Below are 12,599 nucleotides of genomic sequence, written 5' to 3'. Positions count from 1 at the left end.
CACTCCTGGGCATCTATCCAGAGAAAACCACATGCACCCCTGTGTTCATAGCAGCGCTATTCACCACAGCCAAGACATGGAGACAACCTGAGTGTCCAGCGACAGACGGATGGATGAAGAAGACGTGGCCCATGTATACATGGAATAGTACGCAACCATAAAAAGAATGAAACAATCCATTTGCAGCATCATGGATGCAACTAGAGATTCTCATACGGAGTGAAGTCAGTCAGATCATATGAGATCACTTAAAGGTGAAATCCAAAAAACAATCCAGGGTAAAGTTCCTGTTGTGGCTCCGCGGTAATAAGCCCAGTGAGTATCCATGAGGATGCAGATTCAATCCGTGGCCTCCCTCTGTGGCTTAAGGATCCGGCATTGCCATGAGATGTGCTGTAAGTCACCGATGCAGCTTGGATCCTGCATTGCTGGGGGCTGTGGTGTAGGCTGGCAGCTGCAGCTCCTATTTGACCCCTAACCTGGGAACTTCCATATGCCTCATGTGTGGCCCTAAAAAACAAAACAAAACAAATGCACTTAGAAACAACACTGAAACAGTCTCAGAGATGTAGAGAACAGATGTGTGGTTGCCAAGGGGGAGGGGGAGAGAAGATTGGGAGCTGGGATGAGCAGATACAAACTATTCCATATAGAATGCGAAAAAGAAACGAAGATGGCATTGCCAATCAACTAGACATCAACAGAAGATAAATGGGTAAAAGAGACCTCCTTTTATGCTGTCCAGTGCTTGGGCAGAGTGGCTTGTGTAGCATGCAATCTCCCTGGTCCAGCACCTCTGCCCCGCCTGGGGGATGGGCAGGTCATCCAGGTCCGTAGCTGTTGGATGGTATTTATTGAGGGGAGGTTCAGTGCAGCACTGGCTGCCTCCACACCGCTGGTGAATGGACGATGCTCTGCGGATGGTCCAGCTGGAACTTCAGTGAATTGCATCTTTAACCCCAGGGGAGACTGAGCATCCTGGCAGCCCCCCAGCACCCCTTTCTTGTCATCTCGATCGTTTTCATCCCTGCCACCCGCTCAGCTTCCCCCAGCACTTCCTAGCTGGAGTGCTTGCCTTGGTCATTTCTTTTTTCTTTCTTTGTCCACTTTTGATGGTTTCCTCTCCAACTTGAAAACAGATAGCATACAGCATCCGTTTTTCCGTTCTGTCTGATGTTACCTCATTTTGTCAGGATACCTGTCTAGACACATGGAAAAAAACAAACAGACAGACAAGGAGGATAAGCATCTATCTCAATTGCAGTATTTGCAGAGGGGAAAAACTAGCATTCGCTTTGGATTGTTTGGGGTGTTTTTCTTCTGGGTTTCTTACCTCACTGACGGATATGCCACTTCTAAAGGATGATTGCAACATCAGGTTTCATGTGTGGGGCAATTTGCTGTACACGGCAAAACTGTCTTGACTTTTTTTCTATGATTTTCCCTGAGTCTCTCCCTTGATGCATATGTAATTTCCTTGAAAAACCTAAGCCTGCTAGAACCATTGATGTCGATGGTTCCTTCTGGCCAGAACGCGGTGACTGCTGTGCCTGGGGAATCAGACGCTCCCCAGAATTAGCCACGGCTCTTATTTAACCCGTCACATCCTGTTTGTGATGTTTATCTGTTGGTGTGTCATAACCTAGAATGCTGGTGGCATTCTGTAGCTACTTTTGTTGTTGTTGTTGTTGCTGTCTTTTTAGGGCCACACCCATGGCATATGGAGGTTCCCAGACTAGGGGCTGAATCAGAGCTGCAGCTGTCAGCTTACACCACAGTAATGCCAGATCCAAGCCCCGTCTGTGACCTCAACCCACTGAGCGAGCCAGAAGTCAACACCCACAGTCTCATGGATGCAGGCTCGGTTGGTTACCTCTGAGCCAACAACAGGAACTCCCTGTAGCTACTTTTGTATTTGAAAATACTTTATTTCTTGGTAATAACCTATAATGGAAGAGAATGTTAAAAAAAGAAAAAAGAAGAAAAATGTGTGTATATATTTATGTATAACTAAATCATTTTGCTGTACACCTGAAACCAACACAGCGTCGTACATCAACTGTATTTCAATAAAAATTGGAAAACTTCTCTCTCTCGCTCAAAAGCATAGAAAATAGTTTGTGTCTGGGACGTTTATGTTTGTGTAAATGTTTGAATAGTTAATGATCCCAAAAAAGAAACTGGAGAATGTCACAGTCGTGCTTTCAAAGTCTGGCAGTTATCTGTGTCGCAGTCACTTGTGTCACCAAGCCTTCATCTTTGGAGCCCACAGAGCAGACAGCCAGTAGCACCAAAGCTCTGCTTAACCCCTGAGTGTACCTGCCAAGTAGGTTTTCGAGTTTCCTTTTATCATATATCAACTCTCTCAAGGGTCCAACTCTCTTAACTGTTTTTTTGTTTTTTTTTTTTTTAATTGTCCGCCATCCACACTGTTGACGGAATTGGCCGACTGGTAACCATTCGAGAGGAAAGAGTGTAGTTAGGACCACGGTCAATAGAATTATAAATTTTGGTTGCGACACGTGGGCACGCATGTGCACACACACACACACACACACACACACACAGAGGGGTCTACATTCTCTTGAAAGACAGACAATCAATTTCACAGTGATTTCCAGATCTTCCTCAAGAAATGAAGCATGTTCTGGTATTCCTTCCGTCTCATGTTTTCCATTCCCCCTTAACCGCTTTGAATGTGGGTGCTTCTGTAATCTTTATAAGTAAATATGATGTACCAGTTTCTTAGGAAGAGAGAATGCACAGACCATGACTTTGTTTTTGTCATTGGGATCAAACTCTTCTTGTGATCTCTGCAGCCATGACATGGTCCTGCCTGTGTCTTTCATGTCCACCTCATCTTTTCCAACTTGGGTGTCACCTCATCTTCTAGTTCCCTGGCCTTGCTCACTGGGTGAAGGATCTGGTGTTGCCGTGAGCTGTGGTGTAGGTCACAGATGCGGCTCGGATCCCACGTTGCTGTGGCTGAGGCTATGATGTAGGCTGGGAGGGGCAGCTCTGATTTGACCCCTAGCCTAGGAACTTGCATATGCTGCTGGTGTGGCTCTAAAAAGACAAATAAATCCAAAAAAAACCAAAAAACGTGTGCATTAATATCGCATGGTCATGGACTAGGCTTGCGTCTATGTGACCAGCTCTTTTTAAGAACGTTGAACTCCAAGACTCAAGTGAGCTTTGCTTATTAGCAAGGGCATCTTGAATGTGTCCTTGACGTTTTTTTGTTTGTTTGTTTGTTTTTTGTCTTTTGTCTTTTCTAGGGCTGCACCTGCAGCATATGGAGGTTCCCAGGCTAGGGGTCTAATCGCAGCTGTAGCTGCCAGCCTCGCCACAGCCACAGCAATGCAGAATCCAAGTTGCGTCTTCAATCTACACCACAGGAGTTCCCATCGTGGCGAAGTGGTTAACAAATCCGACTAGGAACCATGAGGTTGCGGGTTCGATCCCTGCCCTTGCTCAGTGGGTCAAGGTTCCGGCATTGCAGTGAGCTGTGGTGTAGGTCGCAGACGTGGCTCGGATCCCACGTTGCTATGGCTCTGGCGTAGGCTGGCAGCTACAGCTCCGATTCGACCCCTAGCCCGGGAAGCTCCATATGCTGCAGGAGCAGCCCAAGGAATGGCAAAAAGACAAAAAAAAATTACTAAAAAAAAAAAAATCTACACCACAGCTCATGGCAATGCCACATCCTTAACCCACTGAGCAAGGGCCACGGATCGAACCTGCAACCTCATGGTTCCTAGAAGAATTCATTAAGCACTGAGCTATGACAGGAACTCCAAATATGGCCTTGACGTTTGCAGACGGAAACACAAAACACATCTCTGTTATCATCAGGGAGCAGAGACACGTCTTTGTTTCACCTCTATAGTCTTAAGCAGTGTAGACCTCTCTGCAGTTCCTACATGTTTCCTTTGCTTTACTAAGTCTTAGCTGCACTTGTAACATTATGGGGACTGATGCGGGTCCTTTCCAATGGATCACCAACCTAGTGGGTGTTTGAGCCAAGAGACAGTCAATGCTTGTTAAGGTCTCACTGTGTCTATGTATTTCTGTGTTCTGTTTTGGTCATCTCTTTGGGTTTTAGGAAGAGGAGGCTCCTACGATTGGATGTCTCTGTTGCCCATCCTCCTAAAAATGTCCTAGATGGCTAGTTAGACTTTGCATCTCTTTATATTTTGGTGATGTATGCCTCTTTCATAGCCAGAGGAAAAAAGAGAGGAGAAGGCAAAATTACAGACAGACAACAAAAAAGAAAAGAGGGAGTTAAATGGATCACAAGATGGCAGGAGAAAAGAGCAGAGGTCAGATTTAAGTCTTAGAATTAATAAAAGTCAGAGTTCCCATCATGGTGCAGTGGAAATGAACCTGACTAGTATCCATGATGACGTGGCTTTGCTCCGTGGGTTAGGGTTCTGGTGTTGCTTTGAGCTATGGTGTAAGTCCTAGACGTGCCTTGGATCCTACGTGGCTGTGGCTGTGGCTGACAGTGTCTGATTGGATGCATAGCCTGGGAACTTCCATGTGCCACAGGTATGGCCTAAAGAGACAAAAAAAAAAAAAAGAAAAGAAAAAGAAAAGAATAAAAGTAGAATCTAATCCAAATTATCTCCAAACTTCTGGAGAAGAGCATATTCCCCACCCCACCCCCAGCGAGTGTGTACATTTGTTTTAAACTCTGATTCTCATCACTGAGAAGAGTCTGTAGTCTTTTCTCTTTGTTTTTTTTCAAACTTGTTCACTAGAGATTTTTAATCCTTGCCCAACAAGATCGTCTACATTTCCCAGAGGAAATTAGAGCTTTAATTAAGCTTACAAGAGCCTGCAGTCCTATAAAAACTAATTACACGATCTTCAGAACCAGAAGCCTCAAGGATGCAATTTTATGAAGATGCACCTGTCCGTGTTGCAGGGCTGACATAAGGTGTGCCCGTTCTGCAGGGAGCAGCTTTAACCAGGAAACGGAGGGAGAAGCTAGAAACTGTAAGATAACAGGCCATCGGTAATTGCTAAGATCTTTTCCAGTAAATCTCTTGTATCCGTTCATCACGTTAATGACCTGTTCGAGTTGTCTGCGGCTGACGCAACACAACTGTGGAGGACATAAACAGACCCGGCATCCAACGTCTCCTTGGATTTGACCTCCAATGTCCTCTGTTCTGCCTACACCAGATCTCTGCAGAGAGAGGCCCAGGGCTCCCTAACCTCTGACTGCGTTTGAATCTGTGACTTGTGTCCTCCCCTCTCGGCGATTTGAGTCTCGTGATCTTAGTGTGAAGCAATCCCTCCCGGTGTGACCTCTTCCTGCATACACACCTGCTACCTTGTTCTCACCAAGACACTCCCAGGCATCCACACATCCTATGCAGAATTGTTTTAGAAAATTCTGAAATGTATACGCACTCTCAGAAGGTCTCTCTGGGGTCTTGGAAATGTGTAGTTGATAGAAGAATACAATGTCTGACTTTAGAAAACATCATTTTGCAACCTGTGCCTTCAAGAAAGATGTTCGTTCCTGGCATCAGGAACCTAACGTGGAAGAGGCAGGTCGTTGGATACCAACGCAGCTACCTCTGTATTTGCATGTATCTCTCACCACAGCCAGACCCAGCCCATGTGGATCATCTGGCTCTGGCACATTCAGTTTCTCTCCACCCTTTCCCCAGGCTTCATGAATGAGGCACTTTCTTCAGTCCTGAGCCAGACACCCCAAAAAAAAAAACAATTTGGGAGATGCCTGTTACAGGATTCTCAATGTTAAGGACTCAGTTCCAAAATTCCTCATTCCCAAATACCTCCATCCCAAATGAACCTGATACCAAGGAGGTGTTCATTATGCCTCACTTCCAAAATACCTTATACAGATGATGAACACGTGGTGGTAAGTTACCTCTAAAAATACATCTTCTTGTTAAAAAGGTAGGATATAGAGAATACCGTAAAGGCTTGGCAAAACATCCTGATTTTATGGGTATATCCTGTCACTGTGAATGTTCTTTTATGAAAAGGTCTGTGAGGATTGGTGAAATTGTCATCAAAGTATGCTTTATTATAATGATATCTGAAATGGGAATATTGCCTGATGGCTAATCTGTTATCTGCCTGGGAGAGAAGACCTGGCATTATTCAGCTAGAGTTGCTAATTTTGGGGGGGAAGGAGCAATCCTTTTGCACAAAAGACATTAATTCTGAGAGTGCATTAAAGTTAGACTTAATTGAATGTGAATTTGTATAATCACTATGGAAAAGAGTATGGAGGGTCCTCAGAAAACTAAATATAGAACTACCATAGGACCCATCAGTCCCACTCCTGGGCATATATCCAGACAAAACTATAATTCGAAAAGGTAGTGCACCCCTTTGTTCATTGCAGCACTATTCATAACAGCCAAGACATGGAAACAATCTACATCTCCATTGACAGAGGAATGGATTAAGAAGATGTGGTACGTATACACAATGGAATACTACTCAGCCATAAAAATGAACTAATAATGCCACGTGTAGCAACATGGATCCAACTAGAGAGTCTCATACTAAATGAAGGAAGTTAGAAAGAGAAAGAGAAATACCATATGATATCACTTCTATGTAGTATCTAAAATGTGGCACAAATGAACTTATCTACAAAAAGGAAGCAGACTCAAAAGACATGGAGAGCAGACCTGTGGTTGCCAAGAGGATGGGGGAGGGAGTGGGATGGACAGAGATTTTGGGGCTAGTTGATGTAAACTATGACATTTAAAATGGTTAAGCAATGAGGTCCTGCTGTACAGCACAGGGAAATTCTATCCAGTGTCTTGGGATAGAACATAATGGAAGATAATATGAGAAAAACAATGTGTGTGTGTGTGTGTGTGTGTGTGTGTGTGTGTGTGTGTGTGTGTGTGTGTGACTGGACCACTTTGCTATAGAGCAGAAATTGACACAACACTGTAAAATCAACTATACTTTAATAAAAAATTTTTAAAATAAGACTTAATTGATATTACTAGGACATTAGAAAAGAGAATGCACATTTTTTTCAAATGCACATGGAACATTCTCTAGAACTGACCACATACTAGGGCACAAAATAAGCTTCAACAAATTTAAGAGCACAGGAGTTCCCATCATGGTGCAGTGGAAGCAAATCCGACTAGGAGCTGTGAGGTTGTGGGTTTTGATCCCTGGCCTCGCTCAGTGGATTAAGGATCTTGCATTGTCATGAGCTGTGGTGTAGGTCATAGATGTGGCTCAGATCTGGCATTGCTGTGGCTGTGGTTTAAGCCCAGCAGCGGCAGCTCCAATTCAACCCCTAGCCTGAGAACCTCCATATGCTGCAGGTGCAGCACTAAAAAGACAAAAAAAAAAAAGACAAAAAGAAATTTAAGAATGTAGAAATTATTTCAGGCATCTTTTCTGACTACAATGTCATGAAAGTAGACATCAACCTCAGAAAAAAGAAATGAGAAAAAATGATTGCATGGAGACTAAACAACATGCTACTAAAAAAACCCAGTGGGTCAATGATGAAATCAAAGATGAAATTAAAAAAATACCTTGAGACAACTGATACTGTGTTATAAACTAGAAAACCACCAATTTACCCGTCAGTGAGTAACGTTTGGTTTACTGCACAGCTGATAACAAACATCACAAAAATCACCAAAATCAAATAGGTTATGCTTTCATTCTATGTGGGAAAAAAAAAATGGAATCCCTTTCAAAATAGAGTTTTTCTGCCTGTAAGGCTATGACATTGGATCTTCTGGAGAAAAATGTCAATTTCTTGATGAAAGTAATTAACAGAGCAATGATGATGCAGATGCACATTTCAAATTTGATCTTCAAAGGCTACATCTGATGGTTGTTTGTTTAAAATATTAAAAGTGCACCATCTGACTATGGAAAATGAAAGTCACATAACTCCTCCATCAGTAATGAAGGCTGGAAGTGACTTATACCTATTGTCTTGATTTATCGTCTTATCTAAACTACAATAATAAGTCATATCAACAAAAACACTTAAGGCGGTTTGCAGGAATGTCTAAAATTCTAACATCTTGTCAGTTCATGCACAGCACTGATTGGGATGCAATTCAGCAGTTTTGGTGTAATTCCACTTTCATATCCATCTCTGTATGTGTGTTAACCCTTGGCTCCCCAGGCCCTCCAGTGACCAGTAGCCTGACCATGACAGCTGCCATCCCTTCAGCCAGCTTTCCTCTGAATTCCAGTTGGGTTCAACCACAGATAGATTGGAAAGGAGAAGAGATGGCTTCCGAATTTCATCCCCACTCCTCCCTTGCTCCTGCACCATCTAACAGTAGAAGCGGCAACTATTCATGACGATTCCTCCACCCTGGGGGTCCCTTCTGTGCAGCCCTGAGTCGCTGTGAGATCTGGTGAGACCGTCTCCTGGCCTGGTCCCTTCATGCCCACCTGGGTATCACCTGAGCTTACCTGTTCACCTCCTGTCTCATCGCTATCCTCACCTTCTTCCTTAAACTGCCTTGGACTGCACCATCTGGGAAGTGGCTTCCCTCTCTTGCGAGGACCCTGACTTGTCCTATCTTCGTGAGGATGGGGCTGTGTCTCCTGGGGATATCACCCTATCCATAGCACCTGGAACACTTCAAGAAGCTGCTCTGTACGTCTTTTATGGTTGCAGTCCACCTTACGTAAAGTTAACCATTTTAAGTGAACGAGCTGGCAGCATTGAGGACAGTTATAATCTGGGACAGCCCTCGTCACTGACTAATTCCAGAACAGATTCATGACCCTAAGAGGACACCCCATCCCCCCAACTAGTCACTCCCTATTCCTCCTTCTCCTTGGCAACCATGCATCTGCTTTCTGTTTCTATAGATTGAACTGTTCTGGATATTTCATATACAGGGAATCCTCTACAGTGGGGCTTTGTGTGTCTGACTTACTGCTCTGAGCATCATGTTTTCTGGGTTCATCCGCGTTCGACTGGGCGTCTGTTCTTCATCCTTTTTCTGGCTGAACAATATTCCATGGTAGGGATAGAGCACTGTTTGTTTTTCCATTAATCCACTGGTGAACATCTGTATTGATTTAATCTTTTTCCCCCCTGTTGTGAATAGTACTTCTACAAAGCGTGTACAAGCCTTTCACTGAGTCCTTCCTACCTATTGATCAGATAGATAAATCATACCAGTTCATTAGACAGACATTTCCAAGACTGTGTTTATCAAAATAGCACGCGTGCAAGCTTTCCCCGTTGTTACATGCTGCTTTTTTGAAATTTAATATGAAATATGCTCAAACCATATCCTTTTCTGGGGGGTTTTTTAAATACTTTCCCTTCTAACACATTCTGAGGGTGGCGCATTTGAGCGACAGTCCGCCAAGGCAAGGCTGTGACTTTGAGAGACCCTTTATTTCCCAGACTCATTTGTGCAAAGACTCTCCTGCTTTCTCTCCCTGGAGTTCTCATTAACAGTCTGTGGTGTCCAGTGTACAATGCTCTGCAATCCAATAAATTGGAGCGAGAAAGCCAACATGTGTTTTCTCCTTCTTCATTACACAGTGTGTCCAGGGCTTTCCCCAGATAGGTATGAAATTTCTTTTCCCTAATAGTTCATCTCTCTTTTTTTTTGGAAAGTAAGAAATAAAACAATCTTGGCTAACTGTAGATGATATGATGGTCGGGGTGTCTAGAGTGGAAACATGTGGATATTCCAGCCCAATGACAGTCCCAAGATTTACCACAAGTTCCAAGTTCACAGACCTTGTCTCGACGACAGCTGAGGGACGATGATTTGAGACAGTTGTGTTGTGGATATTCAGAAGATGCCTGAGATTTTTTTCTTTAATTTTATTCAAGTTGATTTATCATGTTCTGTCAATTTCTGCTGTACAAGCAAAGTGACGCATTCGCCCATACACATTCCCTTTCTCCTATTATCTTCTGTCATGGTCTATCCCAAGAGACTGGACAGAGTTCCCTGTGCTGGACAGCAGGACCCCATGGCTTATCCAACCTAAATGTCCTAGTTTGCATCTACGTACCTCAAACTCCCCATCCGTCCCACGCCCTCCCTTCCCCCTTGGCAACCCCAAGTCTGTTCTCTCTGTCTGCGAGTCTGTTTCTGTTCTGCAGATAGGTTCATTTGTGCCCTATTTTAGATGCACCGTGCTCTCTCTCCTCTCTCCTGGGCGTGTCAGTGACCATCTCCTCCCCCTGTCCTCACAAGGTCATCCCTCTGTGTGTAACTATGTCCTAACCTCTTCTTCTAAGGACTCCCATCCTGGGGGGACCAGGGCTCACCCTACAGGGTCATTTCGCCTCCATCCCCTCTGGAAAGACCCGTCTCCTAATATGGTCACATTCTGAGGTCCTGGGGGGAGAGTTTCAGCATGTGAATTTTGAAGAGGCGTTAATTCAGCTCCACGCAGTTTCTCAGCACAAATTCAAGAAGCCCATGTACCTACGGCTGTGGGCATTCCCTAGAGCAGAAGTGGTCCGATTGGAAAAAGACGTGTATAGCTCAGTAAGCCATAGATTTAAGTTTCTCTAACTTTGCAGAAGGTCCCAACATGCTTTCTGTCCTCGCACAGTGAGACACGGTCCAAAATGGGATTCTTTCTGGACCTATCCTTCAGCCATCTTCCTCAGGTTTAGTTTTGAAAATTCCACCAAAAAGATATTCTACAGAGCTATTTTTTTCATATAAATATTTCCATCATCAAATTTGTGTGTGTGTGTGGCTGCACCTGTAGCATATGAAAGTTCCCAAGCCAGGGCTTGAAGCTGAGTCACAGCTGCAGCAATGACAGATCCTTTAACCCACTGTGCCGGGCCAGGGATACAGCTCAAACCTCTGCAGCAACCCTGGCTGCTGCAGTTGAATTCCTTTTTTTTTTCTTTTTATCTCTTTTAGGGCTGCACCCTCAGCATATGGAGGTTCCCAGGCTAAGAGTCAAATCGGAGCTATAACTGCCAGCCTACACCACAGCACAGCAACACCAGATCCAAGCCTTATCTGTGACCTACACCACAGCGCATGGCAATGCCGGATCCTTAACCCACTGAGCGAGGCCAGGGATCAAACCTGCGTCCTTATGGATGCTAGTCAGATTCATTTCTTCTGAGCCATGATGGGAACTCCTGCAGTTTAATTCTTTTCCTCCCCCCCCCGCCCCCCGCTTCGGTCTTTTTGTCCTTTTAGGGCTGCACCTGCAGCATATGGAGGTTCCCAGGCTAGAGGTCAAATCAGAGCTCTAGCTGCTGGCCTACACCACAACCACAGCAATGACAGATTCAAGCTGTGTCAGAGACCTACACCACAGCTCATGGCAACGCTGGGTCCTTAACCCATTGAGCAAAGCCAGGGATCAAATCTGCATCCTTATGGATGCTATTTGGGTTCACTAACCGCTGAGGCAAGACAGAAACTCCATTTTTTTTTTCTTTTTTGCAGTTCAATTCTTAACCCACGGAGCCATGATAGCAACTCCCCCAACATCTCGTTTTAATTTGTATATAATGCAAACAATTCTCCAGTATTGCACATACACTGTTTTGAAGTATCCTATATTTTTCACGTATGTGTGTACTGTATTTCTGAGACGTGTTCCCTTTCTTCTATGAGAAGAAAATCAGTCTAATGAAATTGAGACACACACACAATGCAATGAATCCAAACCACTTAGAACAGAAGGCATCCATTGATTGTACAAAGAGCTTTACCTGAAATGTCATGGTTGCACCTGCAGCTTTAATTACCATCTCAGAAATCAGGTGACTATTCCTGTAGGAAGTCGGAGTTAAAGTATTACAGATGTTCTCCAACATGTAAAATGTTAAATCTTTACAGTGATTTTCCAACCACAAGCAAAAGCCCACTTTTTAGTGCATGCCTGGCGGCACTTCCCCGCCGTCTCAGCCTCGCCACAGCTCGTCACGACCGAAACAGCTGAGCCGTTCTCCCCGCCTCCTGGCAACCCTCTTGAGTGCCTCCGTCATCTCAGACCGTTCCCAGCCTTTACACTGAGCGTTTCCCTACCTGGCGTGTTTTATTTCTCCATGGTCAACGGTCTGTGACAGCAGAGGTCAAAAGGACGGTGCCTGTGGTCACCAGACACTCCCCGGTCCAGCTGAGATCTCCCAGTCCCTTTCCTGGGCCAGAAGGATGGGACTTCATGTGGTCCAGAATGGCCCTTTCCGGAGAAGAAAAACGCCCCGGAGCCAAATCACCCAGTGGAGCTCAGGCAGCCTGCATCTTGCGAGAAGATAAAACGAAACACGAGAAAACCACCTTCTCCTGGACACCCACGCTTGTCCCTGGAGAGAAGACGCTTCCCCACTCACTGGCTGTCTGGTGTGGATAGGTTGGTAGTAGGTTAGTAGCTAGGCACATAGATAGATATTTAGATAGATAGACAGATGATAGATATTGTAGATAGATAGATAGATATTATAGATATGTAAATAGGTAGATGGATAGATAAAGATGATAGAGATGATAGGGGATAGTTACCTGGATAAACAAATAAAAATGACAGATAAAAATGATAGCTAAGTAGGTAGCTGGGTGGTATTTAGATGGTGGATGGATACATCAGTAGATATG

General features: G+C 44.4%; 1 long non-coding RNA gene across 1 annotated transcript; it reads right to left on the bottom strand.

Moving 5' to 3' along the window:
* On the bottom strand, positions 437-12,319 carry LOC110257933. The gene is made up of 3 exons (XR_002340935.1): positions 12,033-12,319; positions 11,717-11,777; positions 437-1,202 (listed from the first exon to the last, which is right to left on the bottom strand). It is a non-coding gene; the product is annotated as an uncharacterized LOC110257933 (long non-coding RNA).

Source organism: Sus scrofa, chromosome Y (genome assembly GCF_000003025.6).
Source record: "Sus scrofa isolate TJ Tabasco breed Duroc chromosome Y, Sscrofa11.1, whole genome shotgun sequence".
In the NCBI taxonomy this organism is placed as follows: Eukaryota; Metazoa; Chordata; class Mammalia; order Artiodactyla; family Suidae; genus Sus; species Sus scrofa.
This window is presented reverse-complemented; position numbering and strand designations above follow the sequence as displayed.